This window comes from Falco biarmicus, chromosome 10, assembly GCF_023638135.1.
Source record: "Falco biarmicus isolate bFalBia1 chromosome 10, bFalBia1.pri, whole genome shotgun sequence".
Classification (NCBI taxonomy): domain Eukaryota; kingdom Metazoa; phylum Chordata; class Aves; order Falconiformes; family Falconidae; genus Falco; species Falco biarmicus.
This window is the reverse complement of record NC_079297.1, coordinates 21,104,140-21,117,304: the sequence shown is the minus strand read 5'-3', so window position 1 is coordinate 21,117,304 and position 13,165 is coordinate 21,104,140.

The window sequence follows — 13,165 nt, the reverse complement described above, 5'->3', positions numbered from 1 at the left end:
TGGGCCTACGTATGCTCTAGACAATTCCTGAGCAAGCCAGAGAGATAAGAAGAACCACAGACTATTCCTAGTAGGCAGCTGGAAGTGTCCAGCCTCTTTTGGAGAAGAAAAAATGGTATGGGAGTGGCCAAACTGTGCTAGTTGATGTAAAGGCCAAGCAAGGAGTCCTGGTACTGTTTAATGTGTAACTATAGATGTAGCCTGAGTGGCCATAAATATAGTAAGAATGATTGCTTACCATAATGAATATCAGATGAATAAAGTAGTAAGATATGTGTTGACCAAAGAGACATGAACATGAAAATTGCTCAAACAAAAATTTTGTAGAAGCAAATTAACGTTTGATATGATTAATGTCCTTTATTCATGGCTATCAGTTAGAGGGAACTCTGCTGTTGTTTTACGCTTTCACAATACATATGCTGCGTATTACCTTCATTCTAGTCATACTGTCCTATTTAGTGAGGCCTGGAAAATTTAATTATGAAATAGTGGAGGAGCCTCTTAGAGGGAATCTGATGACCCTCAGAATCAATAGCAATGCTTGGTCTCAAATGACAAACCTCCGCTGCAGTTAATGGTGCTTGGGTGGCTTTGGTCAATGAGCTAATTTCTAAGTGCAACCATGTCACCTGCAGGCCTAAACTGAAAAGAAAGGAAACTTTTAAGGGACATCCCCGCCCCCCTTTTTTTTATTTCTGCATTTGCCAAAATTAAAAATCTACCATAGTTAAAGTATGACAGTGTTTCCAATACCAAGGATAATCCCCTCCATCGACAGACCTCAGAATACTCAATAGGAGTCAGTTAATTTTCACCTCACCTCTGAGTGAAAAAAATGGCTGTCAAGTGTTAACTTAGCTGTAAAACTGGACCAAGAAAATGTCAAGAGATTTACCCAAGATTACATAGGAAAATTCTGACAGAGTCTAGAAATATGGCTGGCTTGGAAGGCAGACTAGAACATACCACACTGAGCACAAGCTGTGTGACTACGTTATAAGAAGAAATACGCAGCTGACTAAAAGCATGATCCCAGAACCAATGCCTATTTATTTTGTCATTGCACCTAACTGGGACAAATATGCTGATTAAGTGCTAAACAGCTCTAAGACCTTGTATGCCATTTGAACAGGGGATATTTTTATCTGTTGTCCTACAGATATGAAGCACACCATCCCTTCACAGATTATTTGATCAATTAATTACAGAGTTATCAATAGAAAACAAAACTAAAAATCCATCGCCACTTCAGATGGATATTCCATGTTTTGGTAATACGTAACATACAAGTGCTTAAAAAGCATGAGGGCAGCTGTGCATTTCCACTCAGTACTGGGAAGGGGAATATAACGCCCTAATCTGGTATGGATTAAGACACAGACAGGCAGATATAACTTCTACATAACATACATGTGGGCCACATCCACACTGCAGTCACACTGATGGTAGACTAGTACCGTCCATAACTAAAGGTGTCACTCTGAAGCCCAGTTGTGCTTCCATAATTTATTTTAGGAAAATAAATTGTACCTATTTTGCTCAGATAATGAATCTGTAAGATTGAAAGCTTTCTGGGACAGATGTGAATACATATCTGGCAAAAAAAGAATGGTAGAGATACTGATCCTGATCTAAATTATATCTTTCTTACTCTTAACTCACAGAATTAGAGGGTGATAAATTTCCATAATCCTAGAACAGAATCTGTAGCTCCAATGCACCTTTACAGGTATGTGGTAGGGGTGGGATGGCACTCCAAATGGAAATGAAAGAAAAAACATTAACGTAAAAGTTCAGGGCTTTTGGGGAAGTCTGTTGTAAATGATGACAACATCAGGTATTTTTGGAATGTTGGATAAATATTATGAATATCAGTTCAGTAAGCTATTTTGAGACTAATGTACTAGGAAGTGACAATTATGTAAGCACTTGTACACTGAAAATTGCACTGAAATTCCAGTGTAATACAGAATTTGAGGGTGTTTATATCAGGGATTATGCTTGCAGATTTGAAAACAAACCAGCACGTTACTAAGATTTAAGAAAGTTAGGTTTATAAGAAAACAAAAAAGGAAAAAAAACGCCAAAATATCGGTCTTGTACGTAATACTAAAAAGTGCCCAGGAGGGACATCAGCATCAAAGAAGAACTTGGTCTTTGAGTAGTGAGGGTCAAAAATACTTGTCTGCCAGTTTTCACATATCAACCCCACAATTTACTGAAGCTCTCCAACCCTGCCTTCTGAAACTAAGACCAAATCGTGGAATTTCTGTGAGCTCAGGGCAAATGTTACGCTGATGAGGGTTGTATAAGGAGATAAAGCAGACAAGTCCAAATTACAGTCACTGAAGCACATGGAACACAACAGCAGCTGAAAATCCTTCCTGAGAAGTAGGACTATATGGAGGGGTCAGCCTGAGCTAAGCTTCGTGCCACACTGCTAAGCTGTGACTGAGGTAGCTCATTCAGACCTTGTCCTTTCAGCAGTTGTCATTGCAAGATTACAGTTATAGATAGACATGCAGGGTAAGAAATAGATTAGCATAACAGCAGATTAGGATCCAAGGTAGAATTAATGGGACTAAATCATCATCAGAAGGCAAGCACTGGAGTTGTAACTCAAATTACAAAAATGTTTGTCCCAGTGGAAATAGAATATTTTAATATTATTACTTGCTGAAAGTGGAATGTGCTAGGAAATAATAGGTCGTGTTTTAAGGGTTTTTGTTCTACTAATGCCAATCATACGCTTGCTACAAATTACAAATCGTAAATTGCACTAGCATTTGTGAGATGGGTGTCCATAGGGGCTGAAGGGAAAAGTCTGGTGCAGCCACTGGACTGTCAAATGGCTGCTGTCGACCCATTGCAGCGCTGCTGAAGAGGTACTAGTTCAGTGGGATGATGTAGTCTTGAAGAGTAGATTAGTTTGCTGGAGACTTTTGCTAATTATAGGGCAACACTCTCATAATTGTATGTCTGACCTTGTGTCCAAAGAAAGAACATGCATCTGTTCTATTCAGAAGGGCTTTGGCAGTGATATGATCTTTTAAGATACGATCTCATCCTGAAGTCCTCTCCCTCCTCCTTTTTGAGGTGCGATGTTACTTTTATGTTCTGCGTGGCTTGGAGTGAGCCAGTTGATAGCGAGCAATGCTTTGGGAAAGAGCCCTTTAAGTCACATCCATTTTAATTGGTGTGGTTTAATTATTCTGCTGTACTCTAGGATAATCTAACTACCCTGGAGAGTAGCTCTGAAAAAGCTGTGGGGGCTCCATTGTGGTTGGGCAAGCTAGGAAATGTCTTATAAAAGGCACACTGTATCTGACAAGACTAGACTACATTTGTTTGGTATTTTAAATTCCACTAATTTTTGCATGTCTTTGAATTAATTATTCTTCTTTCAACATCAAAGGGAAACAGAGGACTTTTAACAGTTTGGTGCTATAATAATTATCCTATTGCTCCAATGACAAGATTGCATGCTTCTTAGCGTTTTGAGATTACAAAAGGAAATGCAACTAATTATAGTTTGATTGAAATTATAGCTTCAGATCTGTGTTTGCTCAAGGTGGCCAAATCCTGCAAGGTGCTATGTTTTTAATGCCCATTGATTTCCCCTTCTGAAATTGACAGGGAGTTAAAGACAGCTTGCAGAATCTGTCTTTGGTAATGCTTATTGATGCGGTTTTGCCACGTAAGCGTACATGTGTATCTACAGAAACGGGTTGCAATGAAGGCCTTGGACTAGAGAACCTCTGACTGATGAATTTTGGTTCTACATCTAAACGTCGTAGCTGACTTCTTTCTGTAAAACTGGCCAGGCAGGATGTAAGCATTTTCTTTAGCGTGGGAAGTTCATTTCAGTTCCAGTTCACCTTTTCACAGTTCAAACTCAGTTCTGCTGAACAGCAATTTTTCACTCTTCAGAAACCATGATGATTCGTTTATGTGAAATATTTTGAAGATCACTTAGTTTTAAGATGATTCTTTTTAATTTCATGCAGCTCTCCATGCCTCAGTCTTTCTGCAGTCAGCATAGTTATGTTATTCTTTTTCTCCAAATCCGTTCATAACACTTCCTTCTTTCAGGTAGTGTTTCAGCATCAGATTTTACTAATCTTACTATGAGAGTGCTCCAAAACAGAAACTTTAGAAACTCAATGAAAAACACCAACAACTGTGAATTTTTTTTTTTCTTGTCTGCATGTTCACAGAATGAGAGCTCACATAACTTCATCTTCTTTAAGTTTTCTGTGGGACTTGTTATATTAATTCTCTGGTCCTCTATTACAAGTTAAAGCAAGATTGATTAACAAAAAAAAAAGTGCAGTTTCTAATCTAAGTATGTCCCTGCAAATCTCTGGAAATTAGAAGTGCTGAACAGGTTTTATATTTAATGTAGATAAATTACTTCTTATCTAATCTCATTTTTAGTTCCTTATTTGAAATAATACAGCAACTGCAGTATTCAGGCACATTCATTTTATGCCTTGAAGCTTTCTTAAATAAGAAGCCTCCTCATCCTGATTACACACTGCAGTTTTTATGTGCTAGGGGTGGTCACCTGGGTTTCCTCTACCCATTACTCAGCCTTCTGCCATCTCTGGGAGGACCGTAACCTGACATCCTTGCCAGAGGTGGGGTTCACCTTACTACACCAACTGCTTCATCAGTTTCTGCATTTGGCTGTTCATCAGGCTATTTGTGGACTCATTTGTTTTGATGTGAAAGGTTTGAGAGGGTGGGAGGCAGGGTAGGAGACAGCAGGTACTGGCTACCCTTTTCCTGACCTTGATCAATCTGTGTATGAGCAGGACAGTCAGGGGCTTCCTGTCCCTGACAGCTGCACCCTGGACAGTAGCAAAAAGAATGATAGAGCTAGAGAAGCCCAGGGAAGGAAGTTTATGCAACATGGAAGAGTCATATCCTGAGGAAACCAAATGGAATATGTGTGTATAACTATAACTATATAGATAAATATAAACTTTTATTTTTAAGGAATTAAGAGCATTAAGTAGAAACAAGAATAGTCTTAACAGGGGAAAGATGCAAGCAACGATGGCAGTAAGCCCAGAGTCACTTTTTCTGAAGACAAGGAGATGAATGTTAAAGGAACAAGGAATTGTGAATAAGCATGTTTTCTATAAGTTGGTGTTGTTGGGTTTGGGGGTTTTTTTTGGTTTGTTTGTTTGTTTTTTCTTTTGATCTTAAGCCATTTTACAGCCACAAAGTTAATCTTACTGCTGGTCTGTATCAATGCTGGGTTTAATCAGTTTTGTTTCTTTTCTTCCATACCCCTTTTTGTGGTAGCTGTAATCTCTAATTAACCCCCAAACTTGCAACTCGGCTCTGTGTAGAGCTCTCTGAACTTCAGCTGGGACTGAGGTGCCTCCACATGGAAACACAGTAGAAGCAAGAAGGCAGGTTTCTCATTGTACAGGTCATAACCCCCCATGTGTTTGTACAGCAGTTGGCATATGAGCATTTAGCCTCTGAATGGCACATTTGGGCACTATGTGATAATAGCAATAGTAAGGATAAACTAGAGCATGCTATGAACTGATACTAAAAGTTTTCTGCTCTGTGAAAGCTGACAGGCTGTGTGACCAAGGGCCAAAGCTTAGCCTCTTATGGAAGCAGCGAGGGGAAACTGTCACTGGAGTGTTTGCCAGCTGAGAGCTCTCTCCCATGTGGTCTTGTGTGTGCTAACTGCTCTTAGAGGAATGTGGTTGCTGCAGCTTTATCAAACGGTCATGTGAATTTCAGCAGTAACCTATGATCTTCCTTCCTTTCATGGAGTATAGCTTGTCCTTCCTTTTATCAGCGTTAACTGCCTGAACTCTTTTACATCCTCCTTCCAAAGTACGGCATGAAGTCACCTTCTGTGCTTCTTCCTAAACACACAATCTACACCTGCATCTTGCATTCTGCAGCTGAGAAACATAGTTAATAGCATAACCACCGTTTGCTGGCACAGTGTATTATAGCATGTGTGTTGATCTGGTGTAGGAGGAGGTCACTAGGCCAAATGTGGATCTAGGGCAATCACAGGAGACATCAGAGAAAACTACCTCACGTTTTGTGGTATAAAGTTAAGTCATATGTATAGATGAAAAAGAGTAGGATGGAGACTGTCAGATGGAAAACAAGGGTCAAGACTGTGAAATGAAGGAAAACATTGCCATAAAATCTGTTTTGGCAATAATTATTGCAGCTGTAACTTGCTGCTTCTTTTGTGGCTTGCAAATTTCTGAGTGTCTCGCTTAGGTCCAGGAGCTCTTGGAGGCTTCTGCATGAAGAGTCCCCAAGAAACTCCAGCTTGTGTTAGTCAGGATTCAGCATTAAGTGGCTTTGTACGTCTACACTCTGGCTTTTATTTTTAGCTGTTCTGACAGATAAAGAACAAAGCTAAAACTACTGTAATTGGGAGTCATATCTAGCTAGCAGTAGGAATTTTATTCCTAATTTGAAGGAAACTTTTAATTGTTACTCTTACTAGTTTAGAAAGATTTTTTCATACTGCTTGACCTGGGGTGGTATCATGCATGCTGTTGTTTCAGGATTGTATCACTGTTGCTGGTTACATTTTTATTATTCTTTCTGAATTACTAGGAGTAACAGGTCGTTTTCAGAATTTTGGTGTGGTGAAGCCAAAATATTGAAAGCACAGGGGGAATAATCTTTTGATGATAAGTTTAAGCCTGGTCTCAACAGAACTGATGGATATCATGAATAAATGTATTGAAGCCATCAGAGTTTATTAAATGTAAAGCCATAAGGTAGGGTCATCGTCTCTGAGTGGCTGTGTATGTGCCAAAAGACAACATGATCCGAGCATCTCTTGCATTTTTTTCAAAAACATTTGAAACTGTAAAAGTTCTCAGAGAAAACTGCTGAATGAAAATATTTTGAGGAAGGAAATCTGCAGTTATAAATTACAGAGCAATTTACTCCTCATGGTTCCTTTTCAATTATAAACACTTTTGACTATCTGGGGTATTCATTTCCAAGGATGCATTTTTCTCTGTCTGATAGATGGTTCTGAAATCTTACAAGTGGAGTATTACAAGTGGGTAGGCGTGGGAAGACAATGAAATGGGTTTTAAATGTGGAGGAACTGAAAAGGTTTTCAATAATTTTATATTATTTCAGCAATGTTCTTTCAGGATGTCTAGGAATTAAAGAAAGGAAATATTTACATTATAATTATATTTCTGTTTGTTTAATTAAGTTATTAGGCAGATCTGGCATACAGAAGCAGCTCTCTTTAGTCCTAATTGTTTCTCCTAATGTTGCAATTAGAGCATTATTGAAAGAATTCAGCGAAGAAAGGCCTGCGATCTCTGTCAGGATGCAGCAGGAGGGCTGAGGGGGTTGTTCCATGGGAAAGAGAGGCAGTGAAACGGATTGTTCAGCTGCCCCCTCTGAAACAACACAGCAAATCAGTTTTGCAAAATGAGACAGAAGTCTGCAAAGGGGGGGTGGGGTGGGGGGGTGCGGAAGACTGCTTCTATCCGAAAACTCTCTCGCTTCTATCCGAAAACTCTCTCCCTAGTTATTAAACAGTTTACATAGGTCTGTGTACGAGGAGCTTTTTTCCAATCCTTCCACAAAGCCTTCTAGAATAGTCATTTTTGTGTCAGGCATATTTGTATTAAGCAGCCCACAAAGCCACAGTCTACTTTCCATACACGTAACTTGCATGGATCCATATATAAATTTTCCATTTAAAAAAGCAGAGTGCTGTATTTACTGTTTGAGCTTTAATTTCTATTTATTTATTTATTTGTTTATGTTTCTGTTAGCTTTTTGTTGAAGATTGTTTTCCCATTCAGGAAATCTTAACAAAGAATGGTGTGAGGATAATAAAAAGCAAAAGAAATATACAATTATGGGTGTCAAAGTATCTACACAGATGTGTTTATGCAGTATTTCACTTTTTTTAACAAATTTTCTAGGCTTAAATGCATATATATATTTATATATAAATGGATTTTTTTCAGTGCTTTTATGAATTCTAGGCTGTAGAATCAGATGTATGGGCTGCCCATTCTTCTTAGTGGTTTAAGATCTCTGAAACCTAACGATACCTACCTGTCTGTCTGTCTATCACATTAGATCAAATGGCTTAGTTATCCTGCTGATATCAGAGCTTCCCATGGATAATTCAAAGTTATTAAAGGCTATTGGTTTAATGTTCTTCCCTGCTTATCTTAGGATAAGGCACTGAAGATTTCATGTTCACATTTGTGAAAAGTATTCAACTGATGCTATTTACCAAGTAGAAAAGATGCTTTTGAGAAGGTCCTCTTTTAGGAGGAAGGTTAGGAAAATTAAAAACCTGAAAAAAGTCTATATGCAAAGGGTAAGACTTACAAACTCTTTAAAAATTCTCTCAGTGGATGACATGGGTGTGGGGGAGTGGAAACATCGGCACTGAGATATCTTCAGAAAAGTAGCTAAAGGATTCAGAAATAGGCAAAACTGAATGGATGGGCATATAAACATTTTCCAAGAGGCAGCTATCTTATTTTAGGGAAGAAATAAAAAATTCCTTGTAACTTTTAAGGGTTCACTGAAGATATACAGTCTTGTAAAATATTTGTCAGTATTCTTATGTCTTTTGAATCAAATGAAATTCAGTTACCTCACAGGTAAATATATATATAGCTAATGTAAGGAGAGAGTTGCATAGAAAATAGCTTCTGGAGTTGTTTTCAGTGGCTCAATGGAGAGCTCATTTAAAGAGCTGGAAAGTCTTTTTCAGTGTCATGTTTATCCTATTGGCCAAAGGGGAGAAATGGGAAAAAGCAGAGTGGCACTGCCTCTCTGGGGACACAGGACCTTCATGCTGTGCCTTACTGCGGTGCCTCAAACCAGTCAAGTCCTACTTCCTTACCCCAGCAAAGAGCAGTGAGCCGTGATGTGCCATTGGTTTTAAAACAGGAATCCATTGAGAAGCTGTGGATGGAATCTGTTGAGTATCATCAATGACATGGGGTTTTTTTCATACTGATTATTCATATACTGGACCAAGGGTAGGTTAAGCAGGGATGCACAAAGGGTTGTTAAATTGTTTTCCTGGTATTCAGCCAGGTGGCCAACAGCCATAGCCTGCGGAAAGACTTAGTGGCACATAGCAGAGCCGTATCATGGAGTAATCATGGTGGACAGAGAATTAGAACCACCTCTGCTGAAAGTGAATGCCTGTTTCACTTCTCTGAAACCCACTTTCCAGGTATAGCACACAGTGCTATTAGTTTCAGGTGCAAATGTGTATCCAATTGTATTCTGATGTTATATAAAGCCCCAGGGTGGGGGTGACACCTCAATAGCTCTGACTTAAGAGACCCCTTGGGAAGGCAAAGTGAGCCTCTGGCTCAGCTTTCCTTCGCTGTCTCCTGGCATGGGGAGGCTGGGCTGGGGCAGACTATTTTCTGCTGATCCCACACAGTGGGAGATGATCCATGTTCCCTCTTTGATTCATCTGGCTTGAGGGTGGTGGAGCCAACCACTGTGCCCATTCCCTCCCCTCTCTGTTTAGCGTGTAGCATCTATTTATTAAAACATCTTAGGGTCTGTAATCATATGCAGATTAAAACTCATGCAAGATCTGAAACTAGCAGTGAAAATCATCATAAAAACATGTGTTAACTTTGTGAAGCACCAAACACTGCTCAGACTTGAAGAGGCCTTTAGCTTCTCTTTCAGTGAAGTTGAGACCACAGCCCTTCTCAGATCAAAGAGGGGCCAGCATAGCTTTTTTTCCCCAAGTAACATGCCTTCCTTGGGCTCCAGCTCCTATGGTCCATGGGGGACACAATGGTATGGAGAGGGAATTGGAAACTCAGAGACAAGTATAATTGCTTTCTTCTGGGACTGAGCTTTTGCTCACTTTTCCTGTTGTGGGACTTTTCATTTGTGTTAGGGTGAGCATAAGGGACTGGATCTAAAGGGTTTCCCATTTATGCATCTTTGCTGCCACCCAAGCTGACAGCTGCCCGCTTGGCTAAGAGTGTGGCATCTAGTAGTAGGAGAAACTTCTTGTTCCAGCTGGCACTTTCTTATCTAACAGTCAGAGCTTTGTAAGTGTGGACAGCTGCAGTTTCAGAAATTGGCTCTATCTGTATCAATTGGATTTGTGAAGTCAGTGAAAGGGCATGAGGCAGATTCATGGGATTTCCTGTTAGTATTAGCAAATGGAATCTACTGCAGAATTTTAAAAGAATAGGAGACTCTCAGCTGATGACTCTTAAATGGGGCCTGTGGTTAGGGAAGGCTACCAAAAAGAAAAATCACTGATCAGTGAATATGCTGGTCATGATGGGCATGATTTCCAGAAATCTTAAATCATCTTGAAACAAAGGCAAGAAATAGCTACAGTATCTGTTTGTGCCCCCGGGATGGTGGAAGGATCGTTAGGAAGTAGGTGGTATATTGAGTCGGATGGTCAGCCCGTGATGCAGCAACATTTCAGGTTTTAAAAAGTATGTGCAAAGAATGGCAGGAATGTGGAGCCTTGTAGGGGTTCAGCAGCGGCTCTGTCAGGACCTGTAAGTTCTCCTCCCACCTCTGCCATTGGTTTGCTTCGTAGCCGTAAGCAAGTCACATACCTTTTCGCTGTCTCAGTTTCCCAGCCTGCAAATGGGTTTGATCATGCTGAAAGCAGGAGGAACTGTGCAAAGGCACGGTGCAATTATGTAACAGCACAGGAATAAAAGTGTCCATGGAACTTCCACTCCCTTTTCTGCTCCTGTGGGATGGGGGAGGGAAGAAAGCACTCAAATGTTTCTGTTTACTCCCTCAGTATATCTGCAGGTACTATATAGGTTTCCCTAGGCTGTACCACACGGGCTCTGAAGGAAATCATTGACAATGCATTTAACTTAGCTGGGGGTTTCCTAAGTTTCAGACAGTATAGTGTGAGCAGTTTGCAACGGTCTCTATTCATATTTGCTTAGCTGAGCCTGAACTACAGTAAACCCAGTACTGCAACAGCAAATGTTCATACCAGTGCAGATGTTTTCCTAGTAAAGAATGGGGGGACAACCAATTTCTGCATTTAAATGTCTGACTGCAAGTAAGAAAGTAGTTTCACCTCGCATGAGATATGTGAAAATTTGCACACAAAAGAGAGAGAGCCTGTACTACGGAAGTCCTATGTTAATTCTACTGGGATTTTTAAGGTGTCAGTTTTTTCCACCTTCAGTTGTGCTCAAACCATGGCAGAGGTTCATCCTCCCTATGCAGGAGAGCAGACCACATGTGCACCTGCATCTGCCCCCTTTAGCAACTGTTTGGGCAAAGATGCGAAGCTATGAATGGCAGTGGCTGAAGTGCCCTGTAGAGGTTCAGTTCTCCTGGCTCTCCTCAGAGGGTGGGAACATGGTACTGGTGAAGAGCCAACAGCAGAGGGGAGTAGTGTCTTCACACTCTGGAACTAGGCTTATTTTTATAGCTGACATCTGTCAGAGCCCTTGCTTCATAAATTAGTGGTGAGGACAGTCATTTGGGAGATGGAAGATACCAGGTCTGGTCCCACAGCTGCTTCTACATTTGATCCCCTGGTTCTGTTGTAATGATGATTTTGTAAGATTTGAAGCCCCTGAATGTTAGTAAGGGCAAAAGCCTGTTGTATCTGCAAGGCTGCTGCCAACAGTAGTCACAGAGGGATTTGAAATTTGACTGATGTACTTCTTTCTATCTATTGTTTAATTTTACAATACTCTCACTTCTTCTGAAACCACATTGTATAGCATATGACTGCCTGACCTGTTACTTCCTAACAAAATGGCACAGTTCTGTAGGAAGTTGCAACTCATGGTGGTTGCCTGGCAGGCAGCTGGTGTGGCTCCTGTGGACTGTATCACCTGAACAACATTGTTGATTTTTTTTCCCTAAATGCAACGGTGTGATTTCTTATGCATTGATATTACAAAAGCCATTGCCTCCCATCAACGCCACAGAGCTGTAAGAAGTTTGCCTTTTGGATCTTCACACAGTAACAGAAATGGTACTTTTTACGACATGATTAAACAGTGCTGAGAATTTTAAAGAATATTAATCAGCAAAGAGGAAGCTACTTTCAGCATATGTTTTATTTTTTAAGAACAGGAAAGTTTCATAGGACCATATGTTCTTCTTGCATGAGACTGCTGTGTGCACGTTTAGGAGCTGCAAAATGCAAGCTTAGAAAATTGCTGCACAGCATTCCCGGGCCCAGTGAGAGATCATATAGAAAGAGTAGCTGTAAAACCTGTGGGGTGTGAAACCCTGAGCTTTCTGCCTCCTGTGGGATTAAGATGATTTTTATGGAGCAGATGAACCTTTCCTTACAAAAAAATACAGTGAAGGTGTCAGCACATACCTTTAAGCTGGACTGAAACCTTTCAATCAACAACTGAAGCACAAAATCTTATCAATATCAGCTGGATTTTCTCCATATGGGAGGCCTCTGACACATTTATATTTAGCACCGGTGACATACATGTGATTACCATTTGCCTTGCATTTCTTGTGATAATCTAATCATATATAGTATTTTTCTGGCCAACACCATCTGTACCATTGTCTGTGCACTACCATTTTTCTCTTCAAGCTTTTTTGGCATGGTACCAAGTAGGAGGTTTCCCACTGTTTGGGTTTTCTAGGTTGCATTTGGAAGAAGTGAATATACTTTTCTTATAGCACAGTAGTATCGAGGCTGCAGTACAGTGGGAAGGCTCACTAAAAAGAGCAGCCACTTGCTGTCAGACAGAAAGATCTTTATTTCAGAATCATTAAGGCCAGAAGGCAGAAAGAGCAAAAGTCTATGTGTGTGGGGGGGAAGAGGTAATGCACAGTCTTTGTATCTCTACCTCTGTGCCTTGAAAAAAAATGACAGCTGCTTATGGGGATATTAGACAGAAATTTAAACACGCAGCACACTAAAAAGAAAATAAGTGTTTTATAGCTACATCCATGATGGGCAGGTGGATAGGAAAGGCTGCTTTATATGCCACATGTGCTACATATGGCTTAGCACTGGAAAAGCTTTATTCTGAACATACTTAAGTTTTGTGCAGGTTCTTTATGTGATTATCTTTCTTTCTTTGAAGATGTGTTAATCTATATTTAAAAGTAACCTAACCATATAGCTTCCAGTCAGTAGGGCCTCAGA